This window comes from Puma concolor, chromosome B2 (genome assembly GCF_028749965.1).
Source record: "Puma concolor isolate L17-30 chromosome B2, mPumCon1.1.hap2, whole genome shotgun sequence".
Taxonomy (NCBI): Eukaryota; Metazoa; Chordata; class Mammalia; order Carnivora; family Felidae; genus Puma; species Puma concolor.
The window spans coordinates 153,307,706-153,319,994 of NC_141671.1; the positions used below are offsets into that span (position 1 = coordinate 153,307,706).

The 12,289-nt window shown below is 60.1% G+C and overlaps 1 long non-coding RNA gene across 1 annotated transcript; it reads right to left on the reverse strand.

Moving 5' to 3' along the window:
- Window positions 1-9,989: 9,989 nt before the first annotated feature.
- On the reverse strand, window positions 9,990-11,657 carry LOC147581383 (uncharacterized). The gene is made up of 2 exons (XR_015250899.1): window positions 11,216-11,657; window positions 9,990-10,205 (listed from the first exon to the last, which is right to left on the reverse strand). It is a non-coding gene; the product is annotated as an uncharacterized LOC147581383 (long non-coding RNA).
- Between the last annotated feature and the right edge of the window lie 632 nt (window positions 11,658-12,289).

Sequence of the window (12,289 nt, forward strand, 5' to 3'; positions counted from 1 at the left end):
AGAGGAGTTAGACAGAGGGAGGAGGTAGACAGAGGGAGGAGGTGGACAGAGGGAGGAGGAGGTGGACAGAGGGAGGAGGAGGTAGACAGAGGGAGGAGGTGGACAGAGGAAGGAGGAGGTGGACAGAGGGAGGAGGTGGACAGAGGGAAGAGGAGGTAGACAGAGGGAGGAGGTAGACAGAGGGAGGAGGAGGTGGAGAGAGCAAGGAGGTAGACAGAGGGAGGAGGTGGACAGAGGGAGGAGGTGGACAGAGGGAGGAGGAGGTAGACAGAGGGAGGAGGTAGACAGAGGGAGGAGGAGGCAGTCAGAGGGAGGAGGAGGTGGACAGAGGGAGGAGGTAGACAAAGCAAGGAGGTAGACAGAGGGAGGTGGACAGAGGAAGGAGGAGGTAGACAGAGGGACGAGGTAGACAGAGGGAGGAGGAGGTGGACAGAAGGAGGAGGTGGACAGAGGGAAGAGGAGGTAGACAGAGGGAGGAGGTAGACAGAGGGAGGAGGTGGACAGAGGGAGGAGGAGGTGGACAGAGGGAGGAGGTGGACAGAGGGAGGAGGTGGACAGAAGGAGGAGGAGGTGGAGAGAACAAGGAGGTAGACAGAGGGAGGAGGTGGACAGAGGGAGGAGGAGGTGGACAGAGGGAGGAGGTGGACAGAGGGAGGAGGAGGCGGACAGAGGGAGGAGGTGGACAGAGGGAGGAGGAGGTGGACAGAGGGAGGAGGTGGACAGAGGGAGGAGGAGGTAGACAGACCAAGGAGGTAGACAGAGGGAGGAGGTGGACAGAGGGAGGAGGTAGACAGAGGGAGGAGGTGGACAGAAGGAGGAGGTGGACAGAAGGAGGAGGAGGTAGACAGAGGGAGGAGGAGGCAGTCAGAGGGAGGAGGAGGTGGACAGAGGGAGGAGGAGATAGACAGAGGGAGGAGGAGGTGGACAGAAGGAGGAGGAGGTAGACAGGGAGGAGGTGGACAGAGGGAGGAGGAAGCAGTCAGAGGGAGGAGGAGGTGGACAAAGGGAGGAGGAGGTGGACAGAGAGAAGAGGTGGACAGAGGGAGGAGGAAGCAGTCAGAGGGAGGAGGAGGTGGACAGAGGGAGGAGGAGATAGACAGAGGGAGGAGGAGGTGGACAGAAGGAGGAGGAGGTAGACAGAGGGAGGAGGTGGACAGAGGGAGGAGGAAGCAGTCAGAGGGAGGAGGAGGTGGACAGAGGGAGGAGGAGGTGGACAGAGAGAAGAGGTGGACAGAGGGAGGAGGAAGCAGTCAGAGGGAGGAGGAGGTGGACAGAGGGAGGAGGAAACAGTCTGATGGAGGAAGAGGTGGACAGAGGGAGGAGGTGGACAGAGGAAGGAGGAGGTAGACAGAGGGAGGAGGTAGACAGAGGGAGGAGGTGGACAGAGGGAGGAGGAAGCAGTCAGAGGGAGGAGGAGGTGGACAGAGGGAGGAGGAGGTGGACAGAGAGAAGAGGTGGACAGAGGGAGGAGGAAGCAGTCAGAGGGAGGAGGAGGTGGACAGAGGGAGGAGGAAACAGTCTGATGGAGGAAGAGGTGGACAGAGGGAGGAGGTGGACAGAGGAAGGAGGAGGTAGACAGAGGGAGGAGGTAGACAGAGGGAGGAGGTGGACAGAAGGAGGAGGTGGACAGAAGGAGGAGGAGGTAGACAGGGAGGAGGTGGACAGAGGGAGGAGGAAGCAGTCAGAGGGAGGAGGAGGTGGACAGAGGGAGGAGGAGATAGACAGAGGGAGGAAGAGGTGGACAGAAGGAGGAGAAGGTAGACAGAGGGAGGAGGTGGACAGAGGGAGGAGGAAGCAGTCAGAGGGAGGAGGAGGTGGACAGAGGGAGGAGGAGGTGGACAGAGAGAAGAGGTGGACAGAGGGAGGAGGAAGCAGTCAGAGGGAGGAGGAGGTGGACAGAAGGAGGAGAAGGTAGACAGAGGGAGGAGGTGGACAGAGGGAGGAGGAGGCAGTCAGAGGGAGGAGGAGGTGGACAGAGGGAGGAGGAGGTGGACAGAGAGAAGAGGTGGACAGAGGGAGGAGGAAGCAGTCAGAGGGAGGAGGAGGCGGACAGAGGGAGGAGGAAACAGTCTGATGGAGGAAGAGGTGGACAGAGGGAGGAGGTGGACAGAGGGAGGAGGAGGTGGACAGAAGGAAGAGGTGAACAGAGGGAGGAGGAAGCAGTCAGAGGGAGCAGGAGGTGGACAGAGGGAAGAGGTGGACAGAGGGAGGAGGAGGCAGTCAGAGGGAGGAGGAAGTAGACAGAGGGAGGAGGAGGTAGACAGAGCGAAGAAGTAGACAGAGGGGGAAAATGAGACGGCACCTGAGGCCAGGGTGGACAGTGGACAGCAGAGAATTTGGTCAGATGCACAGGCTGCTCCTGGACAGAGGGCACCCGTGTTCCCTGGACATTACGTGCACAGCAGCCGCCATGCCCAGTGGTTCCTAAAGCATGTGAGAGAGCGTGCGTGGAGTTCACGCCAAGCCAGGGGATACATATTAGCAGGGTAGCATCACGAGAGACCCGGCCTTCACTTCACCTGGGTCCCTCCTGAGTTCCAGAAAGTGGGGTTGGGGCCGTAGAGGGCCAGCAGGCAGCACACCAGGCTGTGGGTCGGTCCCTCGGCGCCCAGGGATGGGGCCGGTAGAGGCTAGGGCAGCGACGCGATGGGTGGTGACTCTTGCTCACCGTGTTGGCGTCTGAAAGCCTTTGACCAAACACAACTCTGTACATATCACCCAGCAGAGAGTACTAATTTCTGGTGTGCAAAGAATGGGTGTGTCTTAAGGCAGCATATCTTCCTTCGGCCAGCCAGTCGGTCGTAAAGTCATCATTCGGATAAAGCGTATGTGGACTCTGTCAGTGCTACCTGATTCCAACCAAGGATGTGTATCCCAGTTTCCCTCCAAGAATCTTCCGTGGTTTGGTTGGCGTTTCCCAGCAATTAATAATAGTGTGCATTTCTGGGCCGCCTGGGTGGCTCAGTCGGTTGAGCGTCCGACTTCAGCTCAGGTCTCGATCTCACGGTTCATGAGTTTGAGCCCCGCGTCGGGCTCTGGGCTGATGCTCGGAGCCTGGAGCCTGCTTCCGATTCTGTGTCTCCCTCTCTCTCTGCCCCTCCCCCATTCATGCTCTGTCTCTCTCTATCTCAAAAATAAATAAACATTTAAAAAATTTAAAAAAAAATAATAGTGTGCATTCCTTCATGTGTATGCTGGCCTTCTTCATATGCCTTCTCCGGAGAGATGCCTTTTCATATCCTCATAGCCTGCCCCTTTGTGCTTTTTTAAAATTCGCATTCGAGTCGGTTAACGTACAGTCAGGAGTAGAGCCCAGTGACTCACCTCTTACATACAACACCCGGTGCCGGTCCCTAAGAGTTCCCTCCTTGATGCCCGTCACCCACGTAGCCCATCCCTTCACCCTCGATAGGATGGTTATAACAAAAAAGAGACGAGAGCAAGGGAGTGGAGAGATCAAGAATCCCTACAGTGCTGCCGGGAACGTGAAAGGGTGCAGCCGCTTTGGAAAACAATTCCTCAACAAGCAAACATGGACTTGCCCTGCGAGGGAAAAGGGACCTTTGGTGGATACTCATCTGTTTCCAAGTTCACCTTACTTTGCATCCTGATTGGTCTCATCGGTGGCCAGAAAGTGCAGGTTTATACCTCACTCTGCCGTGTCATCAAAAGATGCTTTGAATGCATTTCTTCATCTATTTGCTCCTCTAACATACATTCCCTGACTGGTGCTTTTTTTTTTTTTTTTAATTTATTTTTGAGACAGAGAGAGACAGAGCATGAGTAGGGGAGGGGCAGAGAGAGAGGGAGACACAGAATCCAAAGCAGGCTCCAGGCTCCGAGCCGTCAGCACAGAGCCCGACGCGGGGCTCAAACTCACGGACTGTGAGATCATGACCTGAACTGAAGTCGGATGCTCAACCGACTGAGCCACCCAGGCGCCTCCCTGACTGGTGCTTTAAACACAAAATCCTGCCCTGGTTAGCATTTGGGGGAGAAGAGGGCAAAGAACCCAGCGAGACCGCCTTCGTAGCTGGTCAGGAGAAATAAACCGTAAGTAATGATGTGAAGTGTGTAGATGAAACCACAAAGCTAAGTTGGTGGCATGGCAGGGCAGTCCAGGAATTCTCGGTGTGCCCGTCAAGTCTTGGGGGAAAGTGTGCATCTCAGGGAGACAGAGAGGAAGAACCACAGTGGGCCGCACACGGCTGAATCGTGTCCACGAGGAACCTGTGAGAGCAAACTTGTTGGATAAAGAGGAGACCCCGTGGGAGCAGAGCGGGTCCTAAGGCCAATGACCAGTGTCCTTATAAGAGGCGGGACATTGGGACACAGGAAAGAAACACCCAAGTGCAAGGGCAGAGGTGGAAGCGATACAGTCACAGAAGTGGGAGGAGGCAGGAAGTGTCCTCCAGAGGGTCGCAGCCCTGCCCCGCCCGGATCGCAGACGTTGGGCCTCCGGAGTGCCAGACGACACATTTTGGTCATTTTTAAGCTCCCCCGCATATCGTGTTTCAATAGGGCAACCCTAGGACCCTACCGCAGATTCCCTGCCACGGTCCAGAAACTTCTGTTATCACAGGCATCATTTTCCAAGTGTCAGTGTGGTCCCGTGGACCCCCTGTGCAGCAGACACTCCTCTGACAGATGCATCTTGGGGTCTATGTTCCTAACGCGAGCTCCTCGGGGGAGCAGACTGGTGTTGGGTGCTGAGGGCACAGCGTGGGGGCTGATCTGAGAACAGCACGACAGGGACTGTGCAAGGGTCTCCCCCAGGCCTGGCCTGTAACCACTGCCGTCAGTGTCTGAGGCACACGCAGAGGGGACAGCGAGCAGACTCCATGCTGGCCGAGCCCGGACGGTGAATGCATCACGTGACAGAGCAAAAGATCCCAACAGACTAAAAAATGGGTCTCCTCCGATCTTCAGAGTTGTCTGTGGACACTGCGTGGGGCCAGGCCAGAGTTTCTAGACCACCCAACTTGGTACGAAGCAGGAGACTCAGGGGAGGCGAAGGGAGGCAGGACAACGGGGGCCGGCCCCGGGGACAGGGCATGACCTGGACACAGATGACATAGATGGAACCCGTGAGGAGCAGGTGAGGCCTGAGCACCTGGATGAGAATTGCCAGGCCGGTCGCCAGGCCGGGGAGCACAGGAAGGGGTAGGAGGAAAGGCCCCATCGTAGGGCAGAAAAGCAGCATCACCTGGTAAAGAGCCGGTGACCGGGCTCCACTGTGGGATGGGCGCTGGCGACGATGGGAGGACACACGTGAGGGGTGACAGGGCTGGCTGCCCCTCAGGGGGTTCACAGACCAGAGAGGGACACCCGACAGAGGGCGGGCTGCGCCCGGAGGGGCGCAGAGCCCGGCCGCTCAGGAGCAGCGCACGGGCCCACAACTGCCCTGCCGCGGTGACCCCCCAGTGCGTGACCCCGGCCGCATCCCACAGGTGGTCCCTGGCCGGCTGCTCCAGCCTTCCTTGTGGTCGCGGCAGAGCGGACGAGGCGCTCCCAGGTCCGAACCGGGAGGGTGTGCCTCAGGACCGCCGGGAATGGTCTCGTGACGGAGGACAGTCGCACGGAGCAGGGGGACAGGAGAGGAGAGACAGGGGTGCTCTCAGCACTGGAGCCCAGCGGGGGGCTGGTTCTGCAGTCGGGCCCCAGGCCAGAGTCACCAGCATGGAGATTGGCGAGGAGTGGGTTTTCTGAGCTGCTGCCCCTGGGCTGACGAACGGTCCCGACGTGGGAGCTGCTCTGAGTCTGCAGACTGGAAGTCACGGGGAGGGGGCAAATGGGGGTCCAGGCGGCTCCTTATGGAGAATAAAACGAACACTCCCCTGGGGCTCAGACTCCACCTCATCCTGGCGTCCTCGGTGGAAGGGGGTGGGGGTGGGCACCTGTGTCCCGGCTCGGGTCGTGCTCATGGCCCCTGGGCACTGGCTCAGGTCCAGGAATGTTTTTTAGGACAGAGGTGACCCTGGTGCTGGGGGACAAGGACCGCAGGGTGGAGAGCCGTCTGGAGAAGCATGGGGAAACAGAGTTTGTGAGTTCAGGACAAATTTAGGATTTATGCCCAAGGGAAGCAGAGTTAGGGTTCCTGTTCACTGCTGACAGCTGCCTGCTGAGCCACTCTCCGCTCAGGAGGGGTACTGGAAGGTCCACTGACCGATGGGCACCACGGGCAGGGGGGGGGTGCTGGTGATGGGGGGCTGTCGTTTACACAGCAGGTGGGGGGCACGTGGCGAGTGGGGTTGGAAGAGGGTGGTCCATGCAGTGTTGGGGGACACGAAGCAGGTGGTGTTGAGGGGAAAGTGGTCTATACAGTGGGGGGGTTCCAGGCGGCGAGTGGGGTTGGAAGACGGTGGTCCATGCAGTGGGGGAGGGGAGCCACACGCTGGGCGGGGTTGGGGGGTGGGCCATGCAGTGGGGGAGGCGGTTCACAGGGCTGGTGGGGTTGGGGGTGTCCACGTGGTGGGCGGCGGGCGGGACTAGACGAAAAGGCAGGCGGGTCTGGCAGGCCCATGGCTGTTGGCCCAGCACCTGAGGACGGGGTCCGGTGCATATCAGATGATGAATAAATATCTTTGGGTGAAAGGGTGAACGAATGGATTCACAAATGAATAAAATGGCCTCTGGGGTCCTTTCCTCGGAGGAAGGGGCAGCCCAGGCCGGTGCCCGCAGGGCTCCAGGCCAACCCGCAGAGGGTCTAGAGTCCCTGCGCGAAGCTGGGGGTCAGGGGCGCGGGCTGGCGGGGGAGAGCCAACTGGCCCTCCCTTGCTGGGTGCGCGGGGGGCAGGGGAGGGCGCGGAGGGCACGGGGGCCAGCCCCGGGCTCCGTGACGGGCCAGCCGGGGCTGCGCGACAGGCGGGGGCCGGGTGCCGCTGGCTCGTGCGATCCCACAGCGTCACACATGTGTTTTCCCCTCATCCCTGCCTGGGTCGGAGTGAGCAGAGGCTGCTCCTGCCCCCGCTCTGGGCGCCAGGCTTCCGGGAAGGGGGAGGCGCAGCGGAGTATGACTCCTCTGTGAGTGTGCCCAGGGCTGGTAGCAGGAGGAGAAAATTCCTGAAAAAAAAGCTCATGCGGCTGGAGGCCCGGCAGGATGAGGTCACGGGCTATTTAAATTCTTGGCGTGTCCCGAGCCCTCACACAAAAATGCCAGAGGCGGGACTGGGGGTCAGATGCGCGGGGCCGCCGGGCAGGCAGGCGGCAGAGAGGCTGTGGGGAGACCCCTTTCCCTGGAAGAGGTGATAAAATGAGACGGGACGGGCAGAAAGCCCGGGGGCAGCCCCACGCCCGCTCTGTGACGCTAAGTCCGCTTCCGGGCCTCGGCTTTCTCCTCTGTGAGATGGGCGCGTACCAGAGCACGAGTCAGAAGCGGCTTCGGAGCCGGCGCGGGCGGCCTGGGCGCACAGCACAGGTGGAGAAGCCCCGGCCTCGAGGGCTCCCCTCTGCCCTTCCGGTGACGCAGCGAGCCCAGGGCGTCAGCAACCTGTCAGGGGTCCCCACACACCTCGGGCCGCCGAGGAAGCAGGGACGGGACTCGGGCAGGGGGCGGGAGCAGAGGGGCGAGGCCAGGCCGCTGGAGCCCGGCCGTCCGGGTGTGGACACAGGAGCGGCAAGCCCCCTGCACCCTCGGGGCGCATCTGGCTTCGGGAACATCTGAGGTGCTGTGAAAAGAACAGAACCCCTCGCCGGGGGCTGCTCGCTCTCCAGCTGCGTAGGTGGCCCGGGGACCACGAACCCCTTGAGCCGGCCGCGGGGCGCCCGGGGAACGCGGGAGGACGCTGCTCGAGGTCGGGATGCCGGTGCTCAGCTCCGGGCACTGACGCCCTTTGGCCCCCTCCCGGCCTCTGCGCCCTCGCCTCGGGCAGGGGCCTCAACCTCACCCTCGCCGGCCGCCGCCCACATGGCTCCAGGCCCCGCCACCCACCTCTGTCCAAACGCGCCCCGCACGAACCCCACATCCACCAAAGGGGCCCTGATACGCTCACCTTCCCCGCCCCCACGGACAAGAGGGCCGTCCGCCCGCCTTTCGCAGATGAGCAGGCATCAGTGGGGACGTAGCTTCTCAGGCGAAGACGCCCGTCTTCCAGATGCTTCTCTCTCCGGGGAGGCTCCTGCTCCGCCCCGGGTGCCGGGCTGTGAGGCAGCCCCACGCCGTCCCCCGCCGGGCCCACTGCTGAACCCCGGCCCCAGCCGCCAACTGCGCCTTCCACCTGCCGCGACAGGACGCTCCCCGGGGACAGCAGGCACGAGGCGGGCAGCTGCACCCCAGGAGTCCCACTAATCCTTCTGCACGGAGAAGACTCCAGGCGAGCAGGGAAAGGAAAATGCCTTCTCGTGGGGAGACCAAGAGCCCCTGCAGCGGACCGCTTGGCAGACGTTGAGGACGTGTAAGCTGCCTGCTGCTGCTGGGGTTTCCCGTCGTTGGGCCCTTCTGCCCTCTCCCCGGGGGGCCCAGAGGGACACTGCGTGAATGACACCGGCTGTGCCCTGCTACAGCCCCAGTGGCCACCATCGTCCAGAGAATAAACCCACTCCCAAGGTCTTCTGTGGTCAACCCTGCCCACTTCCTGCCTCCTTCAGGCTTCCTCCCCTGGCCCCATCACCTTTCTATGTCTCAAACACTGTTCCTTCTGCCTGAAAACTTTTCCTGTCAGCTGCTCAGATGGTTGGTTCTTTCTACTAATAGTTATTCAGGTCTCAGGTCCAAAGTCTCCTCCAGGAACAGTCAACCCAAGACCCCCCCCCCCGACCCATTCCCTCCAACCCAAGACCCTCCCCGCTCCCTCCCAGCCAACCCAAGACCCTCCCTGCTCCATCCCAGCCAACCCAAGACCCTCCTACCCATCCTGTCCAACCCAAGACCCTCCACACCAATCCCAGCCAACCCAAGACCCTCCCCTGGCCCATCCCAGCCAACCCAAGACCCTCCACACCAATCCCAGCCAACCCAAGACCCTCCCCTGGCCCATCCCAGCCAACCCAAGACCCTCCACACCAATCCCAGCCAACCCAAGACCCTCCCCCGGCCCGTCCCAGCCAACCCAAGATCCTCCCACCCATCCCAGATGGACCTAAGACCCGCTCTCCCATACCCATTCTGTCCAACCCAAGACCCTCCCCGCTCCATCCCAAGACCCTCCCCGCTCCATCCCAGCCAACCCAAGACCCTCCCACCCGTCCTGTCCAACCCAAGACCCTCCACACCAATCCCAGCCAACCCAAGACCCTCCCACCCATCCCAGATGAACCTAAGACCCCCTCTCCCATACCCATTCTGTCCAACCCAAGACCCTCCCAGCTCCATCCCAAGACCCTCCCCGCTCCATCCCAGCCAACCCAAGACCCTCCCACCCGTCCTGTCCAACCCAAGGCCCTCCACACCAATCCCAGCCAACCCAAGACCCTCCCCTGGCCTGTCCCAGCCAACCCAAGACCCTCCCACCCATCCCAGATGAACCTAAGACCCCCTCTCCCATACCCATTCTGTCCAACCCAAGACCTTCCTCCCTCCATCCCTGCCCACCCAAGACCCTCCCCCATCCCTGCTACTCAGCACTGGCCTCCACCGCCCTGCATGGCATTTCACCACCTCCCCTACTTCCTGTTGCTCCATGGTGTGCCTCTCCTCTCACCACACTCTGCTCTGCACTAGAACAGAAGGCCCCAGAAAGTGAGGGCTCGTCTGCCTCACCACCGCTGTGGCCCAACCTGGAGGAAGTGCTCGGGGTGAACGCTGGCCAGATTAGTTGAATGAACAAGTGTCCGTGAGGATGCCCTGCTCTCAGCTGTGTGTGTGGGACACGGCTAGCTGGGGAGGATGGAGAGTCACGTACATGTTTCATCCGGAATCCAATTTATCCTTGACATGTGCTATCGGAGGAGAATGTCTGATTGCCCAGCAGAAACTCATTAATTAACATCTTTGCCCACTTGCTAAGTCAATCGGTATAAAAGTAATAAACACCACATGCTGGAAGCCACCACACTGGAAACTGAGTGTATTCACTGTAGTCGTGAGGCTCGGCCTCAAGAGGGGCGGGGGCGTCCAAGGGCCGACTTCTCACCGAACTCCTTAGCTGAGCCTGGGGACGCGTCAGGGAGTCTGCAAGCGCGGCTGCCGCCACCGGGAGCGGGGACCGTCTGGAGCGGCGCTCATGCTGGTGTTGGCAGAAACCCTCCGTCCACGTCGCTTTCTCAGGCTGCAAATCACAGTGGGCCGGTTACACACAGACAGACGGGGCTCCGGGGCCCCGTGTGCAGGGGGAGCAGGGGAGGGAACCAGCGGCGTGTTCAGAAGACAGAGCACCAGCGGAGCGGCGTGCCTGGCCCGGGTGGAGGGGAGGACAGATCCAGTTCCGAACAACCAGCCGCTGGAGCATCACTGGTGGAAACCAGAGGTGGAAGTCGCCCCCACACTCTGCACTGGCGGCGAAAGGCACCATTTATTAAGTGCCTACTGTGTGCCAACCCCCCCCCCTTGCCGCCTAGACGCCCATCTCGGCTCTCACAATAAGACCCTGCGGTGGACGTTATCAGCCAAATTTTATGGAAACTAAGGGTCGAGAACTTACAGTAGCTTGTTGGGGGCACCAGGCAGCAGCGCTGACCAACCCAAACCTTGGCCCTCCTGCCCTGCTGTGTCGCCCGGCTCGCCGGGGTGTCCCTTGACCGGCTTGCTGGGGTGTCCCCGGCCCGGCTTGCTGCTGTGTCCCGTGGGAATGGAGTGAGCGGAACCAGGCAGGGTGTGAGGCTCCTGGGAAGCCAGAGGGACCACAGATGGCCTTGTTTGGGTTCAACGAGGAAACAACGTTCAAAAGAAAACCCGGCGATCTTGTAAATGGGGTTCTGGGTTTGCAGCAGGGCAAACCCCAGGGACGAGCCACGGCATGGTAGAGGCTGCTGGCCTTTGCCCCCTGTCACCCAGTGACAGGCCAGATCAGGGTGGCCTCGGGACCAGGCTTTGGGCAGCTCCCAATCCCAGAAGGTTATTGGAGTTGGGATTAGAGAGAGAAAGGGGCATCTCCTATGACTGAAGCAGGAAGGAAATTGGTGACCCCTCCCTGGAGAAGTCAGAGGCTGCGTCCCCAGCCCCACAGGTGACTTGGGCGCTCGCCTCACACAGACACACAGATACCGGGTGACGGGTGACATCGGTGCTCACTTCACGCAGACGCCCAGACACTGGGTGACAGGTGACATCGGCACTCACCTCTCACGGACGCCCAGACACCCGGTGACGAGGCCTCTGCAAGGTAGCCGCAGACGTCACCCCCAACAGAAGCTGGCTCCAAATCCACTTACAGGCGGCGCGTGTTCCACAGACTGCGGAACAGCTGCCGTGCTCAGGAGGCCGGTGAGAGCAGAGTGTATGCTCAGTTTCTTTCCGTGGAGATTTTTGTTACGTACGTTTGTGCTGTCGAACATGATACGGATGACTAGTGCTGTCATTTGCCTCACACCCTGGAGACGGCCTCGCTCTTACACTCGACCTTCCGGAACAACCGGGGCCCCAGAGGGTCCCGACTGCTGCAGACGCGGCCAGGCCGGCGCACCTGCATTAGTGTCGGGGGCGTCTCTGCAGCCTTTGCCCACACTTGCTAACCTTCAGGAGGGCTTTGCCCCACATCGTGTCACCCGGTGTCTTCTGGGAGGGAATCAGGTTGGTGCTGAATCACCCCGCGCGCTGTCCTGGGAGAACACGCACATGGAAACGGGGTTTCACAAACAGATTCATGTGACTGACATTTGCACAATATTTTTGTGATTAGGCAGGAATCTGAGCACAGAGACAAAGGGGAGACGCTCGGGCCAGCGGCTTTGCGCTCACTCACCACTCACTCGGCGTGCGTATGTGTGCACCATGTTATTATGGAATTTTTATTTAGTCAAAAAGGGCAGAAGAATTCCAGTGATTATAAAACACCCCAGCTAGCAGGACAGATACAAACGTGACTCCCAGTATTGAGCAAGCTTAACCTTGCAAAGTGCAATCACAGGAAAGAGTCCAGAAGTTTCTTCTTTCTTTTCAATGTCATTGCAAGTCGGTGATAAGGCCTCATTTTGCAAGACGTCCTAATCTGCATAACCTCATGAGAAGGGCTCACAAACTTTATTTTCTAGTCAATTTTGGATCGTTTTCAAGAGCACTTGGCAAACCTGACGTATCAGCCGGGGCTTTCCGGGGAAACAGAACCAATAGAACAGAACCACAACCTACAGGATTTGCCAGAGGGAGCTGGCTCACGTGACAACAAGGCTGGAGACCCAGGATGTGCAGGCATCC